Genomic DNA, 17,161 nt, shown 5'->3' with positions numbered 1-17,161 from the left:
TTTAATAGTTTTCTGCTGTAAATAAAGAAATATTTAATCAATTAATCAGTAAAAAAAATGGAAATCAAAAACCAATGACACCCAGCACAATGCTTAGTGCACTGAACCCATTTGAAAACAGTATGAGGCTTGAAACATGACACTAGTCTTATTATGGACTTAGTATTCCTGGACGTTTGAAGAAGGCTTTGAAATAATTTAGACCTTCATTTTGGCATAGTTAAATTTACAGACGGTATGATTAAACAGGTCATTTGAATACATTAAATATGGAAAATCCAAATAAGCAGCTCCGTATTTATAAAATTCTGTCTTTTTAACCACTGAAGGCCAAAGAACAAAGAATAAAGAAAAACAGTACATTCATGTGGAGTCTAATCCACATAAATATTAGGAGTCTGAGCCATTTATAGACAGATAGTGCAACACAAGTAGATCTAATTGATAAATCATTTCAGTTATTTTTTTAAACTCCAAATTTGCAGATTTATATCAATACACTTAATATAATCTACAATTTCATATTTTAGAATCGTGTTTGATCACTGACATCAGGAAAGGAAATAACATTTCATGCACGGAGATCTATAATATTTAAACGACACAAATGTGATTAAATAATCGGTTTCTCTTCTCAAGAGAGGCAGCGGGGTTTACCTCGTCCATCAGGAGTCTGGTTGCCGCCTTGTGAATGTGACACACTGCTCAGAATAATCAGAACAAACACAGACCTTCTGACCGGGATGCACCTGAAGTCAGAGAGAAGATCCAGCTGTTGCCTCACATGTGGAAAAACCTCCCTGCCTTCACACTAACTATTTCACTGCCGCATGCATGAATTGAAATGATTAAAAGCTTCTTTATCATCTGACAAGCAGGGCTCAGCAAACATAGCCTGTCGTTAATATAACCTAAACAAACAACAGCACAAAAACCGAACAATTAGCTTCACAAACAGACGTGATGTTGTCAGGCTTTCCAGTCCAATAAACCTCAACTGTGGCCCCGATCTGGTAAATGGAAAGAACGTCACGCAGAACGCCATGAAATAATTTAATAATTTGAAATATAAATCCTCACTGGCAAAAAATTGCTGTATCTTCTGTGACATTACACCGAGATTGTCAATCTATAGGGACGACACTGAAATTCGGCATGTATTGAACACAAACAGAAGCGTTACTTTTAATAAAATTTCAACTTTTATAAATGCTTCACAACGGCCGCTGCCGCCCTCTGCGGTGCGTGTCGCTGGGAAAAGATCGCATTAAACTGCAGATGAAACAGGTGTAAAGTTGAATATTTAGACAAAACAAAGACATGCTGGTGGATCCTTTATGAGCCGAATTAATGCACGAATTTCACACATCTGAAAATCACATTAGCTCCCATTTGATGTGTTGTGTCATTTTGGTAATAACCAAAAAAACACTAATTTACATGTTTCTAAATGGAGTCTGGCAGTACGTGATCTGTGAAAACATCACGCATCAGCCTCCCTGCGCTGCCGACACCAAATCAAAGCTGATTGTGAGGAAACACAGAATGCAAAATACCAAACACAAGTCCGCACATATAATCCACCACTGTGTAATTGATACATGGAATAATACCAATTCATCCGTGCAGAAAAAAGAAATGATGAGAGGCATGGAGCATGGCAGAGGACAGACAGCACAGCATCAACAGCACAGCAAGCGACAGGCTCGGGCGCAACAGGCGACACAAGTCTCCTCACCTGCAGACTCAAGTGAAAATGTTCACATCACATGAAGCTGGTCGGACAGAGCTGTGAGGACAGTCTGCCTGCTGGAGAATCCGCTCACAGGCGCACAAGTCGCAGTGTGGTTTGGCATCTTTACCTTACCAGGAGAAACCTGCACAGGAGTGAGTGAGGAGAAAGGGAGGGGTTCTCTGTGTGAAGCCACTGTGTGAAGAGGCCACCACCACATCCGGCCTCAGCTTTCACTGTAAAACCATATATATTCTAAAAACACAGGTAATATTATGTAATGTTAAAGATAAACTCGGGCATCATTAAGGATGAATGTTCAAAAGACATATTCTTGTCCGGATTATAAAATGAACTGGATTTTTTCTTTCATTTAAATGTTTTATTCTAGTGTCGTACAAAGGATGAGCTCAAAGTGCATATTCAATCATTTGTGGAGCATAATTAAAGAAAGCCGCACTTCCTGTTTTCTTGTGCATATAATTGTATGTGTTTAAACCCAGCAGCAAATGATCTGAGAGCTAGTGAAAGATTATAAAATGACAGAGAGTCTGTGATGTAGGCTGGTCCCAACCCTTTAAAAAGAGCTTTAAAAAAACAGCTTAAAATCTATTCTAAAAGATACTGGGAGTCAAAAATGGAGTAATATGCTCTAGATGGAAATTGTTCAACTTTACTCTATACACAGGCCTGTATTAGAACCTGTTGAATTCCTGCTGACTGGAACACAGTGACACACAGCAGACTGTAAATGTCAGTTTCAGTGTATGGCCTCCAGAAAGCAGCCAGTCCTTACTTCTTTTCTGTTCAAATGTTATTTAAAAAAAGTAATTTAACAGCAGATACAAAGTCCTGTTAGCTTGTCCAATAATTGATAAAGTAGATTGATAAAATATTGTGAGAATAAAACAACTCCACCTCTTTGACACATATGTTGCATTTAGAGTAAAAGAAACCCAAAACAAAACTTAACAGCATGTGTTTACCAGTGTGTTGAGCTCTCTGTCACTGCAGATGTCAGATGTAATACTGCTGTTTTCCTGACTGGAAAAAGCGCTGCCTTTATTTTGAAGGCTAAATGAGCTGGTTTCCTGCTATTGTTGTGTCTACCTGCAGCAACTTCATGCAGCTGTGCTGTTCACTATGTAGAGAGCAGACCAGATGAATGAAAAGTCCTCATTTGGCAAACAGGTATAGGTCTTGCGTGTGTGTGTGTGTGTGTGTGTGTGTGTGTGTGTGTGTGTGTGTGTGTGTGTGTGTGTGTGTGTGTGCGCGCGCGCGCGATAATTACAATCAAATACCATTTTTGAATTGGAATTAATTAAACTGTATGATCACTCTTATTATTATTACTGCTATTATGATGATGATGATGATGATGATGATGATGATGATGATGATGATGATGATGATGATAACAGTTGTTGTTGTGTTTGTGGTTGCTGAAGGGTTACATTATTTAGGAGCCCACAGCTGCAGGGGCCCAGGAACATGCCAGTCATTTCACACACATCTTTTTAAACACATACATATATATATATCTATGCAGTAAATATATATAATGAATGTTTATGAGAGGAAGAGTTCTTTTTTCTAATAGAATGCAATTTTCTCAGCTTTATTCCTGTAGCTGAGTGAGAAACGGTTGTTGTCGGGTATAAAAGTTATAAGTGGTATTTTCTCATTTACTGTCCTGGTCTCTCAGCAGGTCAAACTGGCCCAAAGGGAACCAGGTCACAGTACTCCACATTCCTACCAACCAGGCCCCGGCCATCTGTGTAGCAGTCATTCTTCACTCTCAGTTAAACCTTGCACAAGCCAGACGCATAGCTACAGTTATTCAGCTATCAGCCAGTAAATGTTGTCCTCTGACACGATAACATAATGTTTGACTTTTTTTTTATTACCTCAGGCAAGCAGCAGATGTTTTGCATCTACTTCATTTACTCTGTCCATCTGTTTGACTACGTCTCTAAAACTGAAGGTTGCATTGGCATATTTTTTGCTATGCACATTCACACTTTGACCTTTTACCCTGCTGTGAGCATACGGCTGAACTCAAGTTCCTAATGAGCATATCTCCTCACGCCTCTGTTACACATTCATGATCCCAACAGAGAGAAAACTTTACAGTATAGTGTTACTATCACACCAAACTTTGGTTACCCATATAATACTATTACTGTAAGTAAGTATATTTCAATCAGGGGAGACAAGTGAATACAAAAAAAGAGTGATGTTTATTATATATTTACAGTGAAAGCCTTTGGCACTTGACATCATCCCATAACAGCCACGAGATAGAGCCTTCCATGAAGTCCAGACACTGGTGGTGGTGAGGCTGATGAAGTCGGATGAAAATGTCGCAGATGAAAAGATGGGACTGTTGATCCTGCAGAGACTGGGCGGAGATGGGACGCTCATAATAGCTGTATGTCAGACTAGAGCAGAGAGGGAGAGAGACGTATTTAAAAAGCTGCAACTATTATAGGCTAACGATGAAGGTGTGGCTTTGTGCTATTGGATGGTGTGATTGACGGGTGACATATGAAACGCAAATGATGCCCCCTGAACATTGACAACTAGGGAGCAAGTGAGCATGCCTGAGAGAGAGTAATACGCTTCATAAGTAAAAGTGGAAGAAATTGCCCCAATTCAAAAATACCAGTTATGTATCCAGTATGTTTCCAAAGCCAGATTAACTTGCTTGAGGGCCCAGGGGCAAAAATAAGATGCTGGCCCCCTTTAACCCCCGCTTCCTCCCCTCATTTTTACCACACTTCGTTCCTTGTCTGTAGTATGTCTTTGCTGAAATTCTGCCAGGCCCCAGATTTACTGTCAGTGTTTGAAATTTGTGTATGAATAAACACAAATTAATTTGGAACATACAGTAAAAGCACAATACTGAAATAATGTTGTTCTCAAACTTAATTTTGACCCCTCCTCAAGTCAGAGCCTCATGCAGTGCTTTAGTGGTGCACATTTCCAATCCAATTCCATTTATTTTAATACATCAAATAATCACAAACCTGCAGTAAAGACAAAAACCTTTTTTAAGTAACGTTCAAAAACTAAAACTATGACTAAGTGCTTTACAGTTTTGCAGATGACTACACACTAAACAACAGATAGACAAAAAGTCAGTCCTCTTCAATAACCTGGACTCTGTATGTCACACATTTTATGTCACTTATTAGTAAAACAGTATCTCATCTAACCCTGCTCAAAGTTATCTTTTCTTCAAAAGTAGCTTCAGCTGCTTGATCTGTTGCACTAATAATCAGCGGTAATTTAACATCATTTACCATTTTAGACAATGTTACTGGTTTATGAGAGGAAAATGTATGATTTATGGATTTATGAACTACACCCATCTCCAATGCAATAAAAATTTAAACAGAGGCAGTAACAAATCATTTGTGACAATATAAACACAGGACAGCACAACAGTGACCTTTATTAAACAATAAGGTCAGCTGTACTTTAAGTTAACATTGTTTTCAGTAAACTTTACTCACTGCTGGGAGTCTCACACTGGCTATCATAAGGTATTAAAGCAGAATGAATGTAGATTGTCAACAGTGAACAAGCTTCTAAATGAATCAAATGAACAGTCTCCCTGCAGCAGAGACCACAGGTAGCTGCAGTAATAGTAAATGAGCAGCTCTGTTCCAACACAATGACAACTGGATTTATTAAGAGAGTCAGCCGCTTGTGTTATTGCAGAGCAGAGTGAAATGGGATCGGTGTATGTAACCATTAAAGTCTGGTGTAAACAGGTAAACACTACCTTTTCCACTAAACTTATGATAGACAAGAGCAACATCTGTAACCATGGTAACTGTACACATCAAAGAAACTGAACAAACTAGAGAAGGCAGGCTCTGTGCTATGCTGACTCTGGAGCCCCTAGATTTAGTTGTGAAGTAAAAGGATGTTGCTGAAACACTACACACACCATCTTCACAACCTCTTCACAACCTCTACACAACCTCTACACAACAGCATCTTCAATTAAGGGCTCCTTCAGATACTGGAGGTCATTCCTGCCCTCTGTTATAACATCTACAATGACTCCCATCTGTGCAGGGAGCGGAGAATCCTCCACTGAGTGCTAATACATAATGCACATTTTACATTTAATTTGCACATTAATAGCAATATCTCGCTTTAAAGTTTGATCTGTCTTTTATCTATTTTTATCTGTGACATCCTACTGTAAAAAAATCAAAGGGAATGAAGTCAAACTAAGCTGACTCCAACCAGCTATATCATTATTATATATCATTATTTTAGCTTTTTTTCAAGCAGCTATATCCTCAATATGCATCTTAATTTACCTCTAATATTAACAAATATATTTCAGTGACTGTCATGTTGTTTAACCAGAAAACGGAAAAATAAAATTCTATAAAAGAAAAAAATATATATATATATATTTCATACAGACTAGACAATCATAGACAATGTATTTATAGAGGGTAACACCATTGCATCGAATAGTGAATTCCACTGTATGCATGTCTATACAGTGTTATATGTTCACAGCTTAATGTCAGTAAATATTGTACAGTTAGTATTGGACTATAACTATTTACAGCTTTGAATGGGTCGGTTGGAGGTGTGCTTACAGCAATTGTACATGGTTGGTGTGGCCCTGTGCCTGGTGGTGGGGCCCAATAAGATACCTAAAATACCTGGCAGGTGGTCCATTGAAGATGCTGCCGCTCTGTCCTACTCAATGATTGTCAGTCAATACAGAGAGACACAGTCACATTTATTCTCTGAGGAACATTGGCGATTTCCTCCAAGTAGAGCAGTTAAGGTCTTAAGTCGCTAAATTGGCAACAGTGGATCTAACCGCTAACATGCTAATCAGCTGGGCTTGTGCTAGCCAGACACAATCTTCTTTTTACTTTTTTTTCTGTAGTGTAGTGTCTTGGGATTGTGTTCTTAGGTTTTTACATCATTTCATTCAATAAAGATTAACTTAAAGGAAGGGAAAACAGCTCTCCAAGTTTGCTACTTAGCTTAGCTGCTAACAGGAACAGGTTGCTAATGAAGTTTTTTGAAAGGTTTATGATGTACAATGTAGAACAAAGTCAGTTTGCGTGTGGACAACAACAGAGGACTATAGCATAGAGGAATGAGGAACATCAGGCTATACACACACAATACTTGTTAGCAGGTGTTCATTGTTGGTTTGGCTCTGTGCATGAGATTTGTGGACAACAGGAAAAATAGCCATATGGTGTACAATTAAAACTAAGGCAAAATCAGGTGATAAAATTAACAAAGCAAATCAGCTGACTCACAGCAAGCCTGGGGCTTTAGGGCCCCTAGGGTTTGCAGTCCCCAGGTCAGATGCCTGATTTGCCGGGTATTCAGTCATGCAACTTTATTCTTTTTCGATACTGATTGTTAGCAATAGAAGAATAAGCTATATTCTCGTTCTTATTGCTGTGATAATAACTGAAATGTTGATGTTATTGATTATTTTGGTTCAGACCTCATTAGGATTAAGAATAATAACAGACTGGTTATGATGATGCTTGGCATTGTCTTTTAAATTCCTTGGCAACTGCGTTGTCACGAGGAGCCGAGTCCGTTCAGTTGAACTGCTCATTTATTACGACGAGTACATCTCCCAAAGGTTCATTAGCACAAGATGAGTCATTATCCCAGAGTGTGAGGGCCAGCACCTATTTCCAGTGCACTCCCAAGACTCCTTCAGAGAGTGTTTTCACTGACATTTAGAGAGACAAAACATAGATTAATGCCATGTAACTTCCAGGAAACAAGGTCATGATTTGTGCCCATCTTTGCTAAGCGGTCAGTCTTCCTGTAGCAGGAGGTAATTATAAGCTATATATGTAGCTGCAGGAAAGAGAAGGATAATAAATGCTTAGGGAGCTTTTATCTGCTCAATACACTGCTCATTATGCCATTCACCTGGTATGAACGATAAACAATGCTTTCTGTTCAAATGTCACAGGATGACTCATATATTTTCATTTACAATTTTCTGCCAAGTGATCACACAAATATTTACACACACAGGAGCCCGACAGAAGAAACAGTTTGGATGAGACGCACAGTCCAAGAATTGAACAAATGATTTTTTTTTATCCTCACAGAAGGAACATGAACTACTCGCTCATGAATCATTCATGAATCATTACTGTATTGAGTATGATGGCCCCTCGCTGTTTCTTTGAACATCAACATGACCATCAAATAACATTTTATTGATCTGTGATGCTCTCATGGAAAGGTCAGCTGCTCTGATGCAGTGGGCTTGGTAGAGTCTAGTCGATGTGTGCAGACTGATGAGCACAGATGGACAATTCTTTAACTGACTCTGATTAGATGTCTTTTTTAGTGGCTAGTAGATGTATTTTGTATGTTCAGTGACAAATTACCATCCAGCCTCAACCCCCAATACCATCCTTACATCTTTTCATTGACTCATCAGTTGATCATTCTCATCCATCAGTCTAAGTAGGTAAATATTTCCACAATGACCAACCAGAAATTGAAGATGTATATTCACGATCCCCAAAGGATGATTTCTACTGATTCTGGTGACACCCTGATCTTCTGTTAAGTGTCATCATTGGGTGAAACCAACACTGAAGTCCATCACAAGGTATGTTGAACCCTTATGAAGGGGTGTTCATGATGATCATGATCCCCACAGAATGAACCCCAATTAATCCAGTGCCACTATTAGCAGTACGTTAAAATGGCCACAAATGATAAAAAACATTTTGATTCTGGACAATTCGTAAGGTTTTCTATAGGTTTCCTTGGTAACAAATGCCTCAATATTGTACATCTAAACTGAAGCACTATTTAGAAAGGATATAACAGGGTGCTGTTAGTTCTAAATGTTTCCCCTTATCCTACCTAAAACTGTAAAAGTAATAATAGTGCACAACATTTTAGTGGTTGTGCGACATTATCAATATTTTTATATTAGTATACTTACTGGTAGCTACTGAGCAGTAACTGAATTATTAACAGACAGTTGCAAATTACTTAAAAGTCTATTTTGGAATGTGGACAAGACTGCTTTACAGGAAGAAAGGGGCCTGATATCTACAACAGTTTTCAATTCATGACAATGCTATACATCAAATTAGAAGGTATGTACAAAGGTCAACCAGCAAAGACAGAATCACCTGGACAACCTGGTCTAGTTTTTCCAATTACGTTGTGTTAGGAAATCCACCTGGATTATGTTCACAGGTCACATTTTTTTATTTGAATGTAGCTTACATTTATATATCGCTCTGAAGTCTGATGGAGGAGACAAACAAGATGCAGGATTCTGATGCAAATGCTCTTTGGTTCAGGTTAGAGAAAGATTGTGGGTTTATTTGTCATAAACCTGAGCTTTCTGAAAAGTCCTGTCAGTGCCTGAACATAACCAAGTTTAATAATGCTGTAGTTACTACTAGCTGATCACTGCATGATCTGATATTTTGGTGAAACATTTTTGCAACTTGCCAAATATGTTAATTAACATTTGCTCATTATGTTGAGAGAAAGTCTAATTCTGCCAACATTACGTTTCTAGCAAATCATGTATCCTGTTAATATAATATTATAGGGAGTCGACAACCCACAGTCCTGGAGCGACATGCGGCTCTTCAGAACCTCTGCAGTGGTTCCCTGTATGCTTGATAAAAAAATAACATGGAAATAAATAACGTTTTATTTCTTCTTTTTTTGTATTGATTTTTTTGTTGCTCAGTGGACAATCCTTCAAAGGGAACACCTTTTATCTTGGAGATTGTGGTTATAGGATGACACTGAAATTGAAAAAAAAAATGCTTTAATATTTCAACAACCAAAATATGCATCACATCCTCAAGGTTGAACAGAAGCATGACATTACAACAGCCCATATATACAACAAATCCTTCATATTAAACAACAGAAATGTGTCCTTGGTTAATAAATGTGTTTTCTGATCTGATGGCCCTATCAACAGCAACCATATGTCTGTGCTTTCTAAAACCCTTACAAATCACTGTTGGACAATAAATGTGTTTCATGATGTGATAACGCTGTGGTTAAGGCTTGGTTATAAAGTCACATGTTTACAGTGATGGGAAGACTGTTCTCATGATTGTTTTTCTGAAAAACGAATTTGCGGTTGAAAATGGGAAGTGAACAGTGATCTCCTGTGTTAATTAAAATCTGATGTTTTGTTGAACCATCCATCCACCCCAACCTCCTCCTCCTTTCAAGGACTTTGTCGCTATTATAGGTTCTGTCACTACTACGTCAACATGTTGTATTGAGGCACACATCCTGTTGTTTTTCATGGGAGGACAGTTTGCTTTTGATGAGCTTGTGGAGTCTTGGTCACGTAAAATGTATCTCTATATTTTCTATCATTATATGAGTTGGTTGATGTTAAATAGTGATCAATCAGGTTCACAAGATCCTTTTCTACTACTACAGTTGTCAGTATATTGGTATTTTGGATAGGCATAATGACTACAACAGTGACCATAAGATGCATTTGGAATAAACAACAATAACTCAATGGGTTTTCCTCTTCCTCACAAATGTCACATTTTTAAATCAGCTACCTGTAAGGTTCTAAAAATGCCAAAATAATCAGAACATTGTACATTCTGCTTCACATTTTCCACATTATGTGCTATAAATATTGCAGCCTATGTGGGTTGTTAGTGGGATTTTTACTTTTCTTATTCTTGACCTTTATATTTTTTGGCAGGTGTCATATATTAAGACAACCCATAAGACAAGCCTCACTTGGGATATTTATATCTTATAGACAATAATGGTATAATGTTTCATAAAGGTTTAACATGGCACAGTCATTTGAATTAGTATGGTGTAATAGTAGGAAAAGGACCTTTTAACAGATATAATATAAAAACAGCTAAACTTGCTCCACTGATAAAGGAGCTAAAATGGTGTGCCTTCATTCAGCAATTAAATATGAAGAGGACATGGTTATCCAACTATTTCACCTCCTGAACTCATCTCATCCTCATCTTCAACCCTCTGGGATGACTCTCACACTCATCCCCTGACCTGGCTTCAGTTTGAAAGAATAAGGACCACCTTCTGAGTCATTTACAGTTCATTAACACTTCACAGAACTGAAATGCAGTCAAAAACCTGGGTCTTGTCTGGAGCTGGAAAAAAAAAGCTTCTTGGAGGGAAGTTTTCACTTTATCTATATTAAAGAGGCCTTAACACAATTGTGCAGAAGAGAAAATGGAGGAGTTACATTGAACCAACTATTTAATTCTTTTTTTCAGTTTTCTTTTCAAAGTTAAAATATTTTAGGAGGTAGACATGACAAGATCAATGCTAGGATGATGTTAGCCTAGCTTAGTACTCCGAGGCATGGGGAAAAAGGGTTTAAAAAAAAATCCTCTCCGCCATCAAAGAGGGTTAATACTGTTAATACACAGCTGCCAACTGCTGTTCTACGGTAGTATGTATAGGTTATAGGTATGGATAGGTTAAATACAGAGGATAACTGTTATTTCAATGTATGAGTGCTGAGAAATGACAGGACAGAAGTCTTAATCTTTATCAAAAACCTGCAGTGCATGAAGGTCCATTAGATTAAAGCCCTTACCAAACAAGTTCACACAGTGCTAATTAATCTTTCTTCATTTCACAGTATACGGTATTTTTAATCCAATGTCGATTATGATATGCCTGCGCTGGCTGGATGAATACATACTGTACATGCTGTATGGGCAGAACATGTGCAATAGAGACTTCTGCCAGCCATGGCAGATAACTTGTGGTTAGCTCTCTGCTAACTTGAATGGGGATAAAATAATTTATGCCGCGTTCCATTTGGAAGTTGGAAGTCGAAGCTGAGAATGACGATACACCCAAGGTTAGAAGTCAGAAGACCACTTGTAGCCAGGTTAGCCATTGACAGCAATACCAGTCGATAAAAACACATTTCATTGTATTTTCCTCATACAAACACCATAGCAACATGTCCACAGATAGAAGTTGGACAGTGCTGTGTGTGCTGATTTAATGAGACACAAATAAGACAAAACTGCTAATAAGTAGGATAGTACTACAAATTTCACACTGTTGGTGCACATGGCAGCCATCTAGGATTATGAGGTTGGGGCTGGTGAGGGTCGTCCAACCATCCAAGTCCATCTGACTCCAGGGGTCATTCCAGTTGAAATTTCCAATTGGAAACTTGGAAATTCCAACTTCCGGGTACAAATGGAACGCACCATTAATCATGCATCTCTTCTAGACTTTCCAAATGTTATGGGACCCAATGGATCATATTCTGATAGTGAAATAAGTAATTTCTCGGGGTGTGGCACTCAAAACAATGTATCCACTGTTTTACAGTCACAACAGTAGCTATGGAGTAGGCAACAGAGGGGACTATGAGGCAAGCACATATTGGCAGTGTTTTTGTAATTACTCTCACTGCCAGAAGGGGGAAAAAGTTTTGCAGTCCAGCTTCAATCTCATGCTGATTCAGTCTAAATTGAAGAACTACTGAACCTATTAATTTAAATGAAGTTGTTCAGAACAGACTGTATTCCTATGGACAGTAAGGTGAAGCTACTCTTGTAGAATCTTTTGCATACAGAGTGGAATATAGTCACCACAGCAAGCATGTGGATCTTCTCAGATGGGTCAGAGTGACAGATTCTCGTGGCGAGCAGGGCAGGCTGCCTCCCCTGATATTTGGTCTAATAACCTCTACATTGCCTGCGCTGACAGTTGCAGCTGTGTCCTCCTTCCCTCTCCCCCAGTCCAACATTAATAACACTTGACATGCTTGTACACCATGAGCATCTCACTGCTTTGCATGAAAAAACCCCTCAGAGAGGTCAGTATACTGTCAAGTAGCAAGTAATGTGAGGACAACAACGCGTCTAAAATACAGAGTTCAGTCTTATTGCTTTTGGCCTTAGTGTAATGTCATTAAGCTGCTCTATCAAGCACCAAAAAACATACTCATACACTTAATTGACACTGATGTTGGCCACTTTAGGCCACTTCACAGTTATTATGTTACACACTTTGTTATACTCATTTTATACTCAAAATGAAGCTTGAGTCAAATATATTTTTAGGCCTGTTATTAAAGTATGCAAAAAAATATATAAATAATATAAACAACTTTATTATTAACAAGTATAGGGCAAGAAGTTCATCTTAAAGATTTATTTAAAAACATTAGAAATTAGAATTTTGTGTCTCTGAACAGCAGGGTTAAGTGTAAATCAAGTATTTGTTAGCTATAGACATAAAAACATAAAGAATAATGTTAGCATGTCGAAAATAGCGCATTTTAAGTAAATGAATCATGAGTGGCTACATAAGTATACTTAATATATTATAACTAAGCACAATTCAGTATATAGTATTGTTTTAAGAAGGGAGAGTTGTAATGGCCACGTCCAGAAGTAACAGCATAATAACTATTTATTTCATAACTTGACTTGACTAAATTTGACTAGAACAATGAGTTAAAAGAAGCTTAAAAATGCCACAGAGCTGAGCAGAACTGCACATTTGGGTGATCAGTATGTGTGCTTATTAGTGACTCTTTTCACATTACACCTAGTTATTTGATGAATTGTAAAACATAAAAAAAGATTCGATTTCTACTAGCAATAGTCAACAGACAGCTTTGGATGTTCATTATTATCTTAATATATAATTTCTAAAGCCAAAGTGTTCAAAATCAAGTATTAAGTACAACGTTGTCATGCTGGAAGAGTTTGTAAAACCAAATTTAGATAATGGAACAAAAGAAGTATCCCATAAAACCTAATCTAATGTGCCTGGAAATGATGAACTATCAAAACATCCAATTAGGATCTACAATGATGAAATTCATCATATTAAGTCAGGGGTCGAGGAAATATGGACTTAATTGTGGTCCTGCTCCTTGTTCCGCTGGTCCCACACCACCATTATTACATCTACAGTACCAAAAACATCCGTCTCACCATGCTCATCACAATCCCATCTCCTCACACCCACTTACTGATCTATCATTGAGCACAAATTTAAATTACAGGGTTTCTGATTGCACCACTCAGTTGTCATAATTACATTTTCACTTACGGTCTTTAAAATCTGACTGTTTCACCCAAGAGTTTATGCTTCACATTTCAACTGAAAAGCTGTTAAAACATAAGTATGGTATTAACACTACAGGGATAAATTAAGATATTTGACATTAGTTCAGACAGTTTAGGGACTGTCCATCAACATGGGGCCCATTAGCTCTCTTCTTCACATCACAATATCTGGTAGCACAGATGCAACATTGATATTCATGTTGAGAATTTGCTGTCTAAAGTCTCATTTTTGATCAAATAAGTAATGTAGCATGTCACAAAGTCATTATAGTTAGTTCTAATTGCACTCTATGACTTCATGCCTTTAGTTCCTTGTCTGATATAGCTGATACTGTAAAATGCTAATGTAATGAAAATGTAAATGTACATGTTTTTATTCCCCTCGCCTCTCTTTGAAAATGATCCGAAGGTGAACAAACTCATTTTGATCTAATCTACCAACTCCACCTGTGTGTAGAGGATAAGAGAAGGTGTAGTTAATCCAGCTGATGAGCTGTTTTCACCATCCTTCTGTACCGTGTCCCAGAGGGTGTCAGTAACCGCTAACGGAGAGCTGATGATGGCTGAATCCCGTTGATGTTATTTAAGTCTATATAATGAGTATAGTTTCTGAAATGAAAACACAGAGTGAGTGAGAGATAAAGATGTAGGAGTGGAGTTTTATTCATCTCATGTAGTCATACGTCTGGCTCAGAGAACAAAGCTGTGTTTGACTAAATAGTCTTAAGTCAGTCCAAGCTTTTTCCATTGCTTCCTCATTAGTGAATGAATATTGATGGAGTTTTACATCGATATTATCAAACACAAATAGCAGCACAGAAATATCAAAGAACATATGACAACAACAACAAAATACAGCATCATATTAACATACCACATCATGGGTTAGCACATACAGACAGGATATTACAATTAATGAGCAAAGTGAAGACAAAGGAAAACAGATATCATCAGTCTCGCCCACCCTGAGGGTTACATGGGGGGCTCCACATTAGGGCATGACGCCCTCTTTGTATGATATCTGACATATTGAGTGGGATATAGTAAAGAAAAGTGTTGCCACAGTCTATCAAAGGAACATTCATTGTCCTTCAAGATTGCACTCAGTCTCTGTATTGGTATAACTTTGAATATCTCCACATCCCATTGATTCACAGTAGGAGGTCTAGGCTTGATCCACTAATATAAAATACATCTTTGCCAAAAGTAGAAGTTTGAACCTACAGTTTTACTTGGATATATAACATAGACAAGTACTCATTCAAAATATTCAGCAGAAACAAACAGGATACACTACTTTGGATCCTGCATCTTTTTTTACACTTAATACAGTGGTGAAGTCCGAGTATCAATAATTCAATGTATGATAATCAAGTCACAAAATGTTAATACTGTTTATATCAATGCTACTCTGTTGTATGATTTTAGTCGAAGTATTTGCAGAAACATACAGGAGACATAAAGTAGCAGCACCTTAACAACAAATGCTGTACTGTTACACTTGCAGGATATATCCAGGATTAGGATGAAGAGGATAGACTGCAGTCTCATCAGCACTGAAGTGTTGGAGAGCTTACACCGGGCTGTCTCATCAGTCTGTTACAGGTGCTGCTATAAGGCATAGTGTCTGCGTTAAGCCTGCATAAATTATCAGACAAGGAGCTGGCAACCCTTACAGCATGTAATGTAATCTAGCATGAATGTTGAATAAAAAGTTGTTTGTTGTCATAAATTTGTACATTATGGGTCAAAATGAGTAACATATTGGAAGATAATGTATTTGCTGACACTTTTCATTTAGCAAAGAAGTGAAGAAAGAAGTGCTACATTGATTCTGATTGGTGTTACAGTGTTATAAATGGTCAACAGAGTGTACTTATATACTCTTTTCTAGTATTTTTGACCACATTGCATGTCTCATTCATCCATTCATATACATAATTCATTCACCATTGGCGCAGCAAGGGGAGCTGAGGTTAAGTATGTTGCCCAAGGACACATGTGGACTGGAGGAGCCAGGAATCAAACCGCCAATTGGAATTTTCCAATTGGTGGATGACCGCTCTACCTCGTGAGCCACAGCCACCCTGTACATTGATGCAACAGTTTTTGTCTTAGTCCAAATTTAAGTGAGATTTGGATCAAGTTAAGTTATGTGTGCATATTCATACCCCCTGCATACACACTAATTTATGTTCAGCCTATACATAAAAGTACAGCTGTTTGCTTGCATACATACTCAAATTCACACTAAGACAAAACAAAATGAAAGGAGAAGACACCCTAGACTAGAGAGTCTTGGTCTTCACTTGATCTCACCTCCCACAAAATCTTGGTTGTGTCTAGGTCTTGGTATGATCCGGTCTTGGTCTTGGCTCGGTCTTGGGTTAGGTGGTCTTGAGTACAACACCACTGCAAGGGGCCCCTGGGCACTGCTGAAGCTCATGCCACAATTTTAATGTTATTCTGATTGGATAACACTGCTGTCAGGTGGAAACCTCGTAACTCCATATTTCAGACATTTTGGACAGATTTCTGATATCATTGTCAACATCAAGAGAAAGGGTCAAGCTTTGTGTAGTTTTGCTGTGGAGCCAGACAATAAAAAAGCACAAGTTTTGTTTGTCCCATCATTGAGGGCCCCTTTTTACTCAAGGGCCCCCTGTGAACTTGCCCAGATTGCCCATGTGGTAGATCCGGCCATGCTGTAGAGCTGAGTGCTGAATCTCTGAGGTCACGACTTTCACATTACACACAATCACTTGACCTGGCGTTAATATAAAAATATGGGTTAGTGGGGTTTTATTAGACTCATTAATTCAACTTGCATTAGTGGTGCATGCAAGATAGCCAAACAAATTTGCTTTTTATTCATATGCCATTATTCAGATTAGGAAAAAGTAATTGCTGCAGCTGAGCATTTGGGGCCATTGCCAGTTCCCACTTTGTCTGAATGGTCATTCAGTCTTACTTACTACTTATGCTTTATAGGGTTGTGTTTATAGGAGTTATAACACTGTAAGCTGAGAAATAGCTAAAAAATGATAATAATAAATTAAAAAGGTGTTTACCAAAAGGTCTATCTTGGATAAATACAGTGCACAAACCAGTGGAGGAAGCATGAGAACAATATCATGACTCATGTTTACAATAAGAAGTGAAATATTAAAAGTGGACCGTGGGTAGCTCCTTGTCCTCCTGCTGACTCTCACAATGTGGGTATCATCATCAAAGAGAACATTCTAGCTCGGTAATGAACTGCTGTCTCATTAATGAACCATGATTC

The sequence above is a fragment of the Scomber japonicus genome, chromosome 15, assembly GCF_027409825.1.
Source record: "Scomber japonicus isolate fScoJap1 chromosome 15, fScoJap1.pri, whole genome shotgun sequence".
Lineage (NCBI taxonomy): Eukaryota > Metazoa > Chordata > Actinopteri > Scombriformes > Scombridae > Scomber > Scomber japonicus.
The sequence above is the reverse complement of the archived record's forward strand: the minus strand, read 5'-3'. Positions refer to the sequence as shown.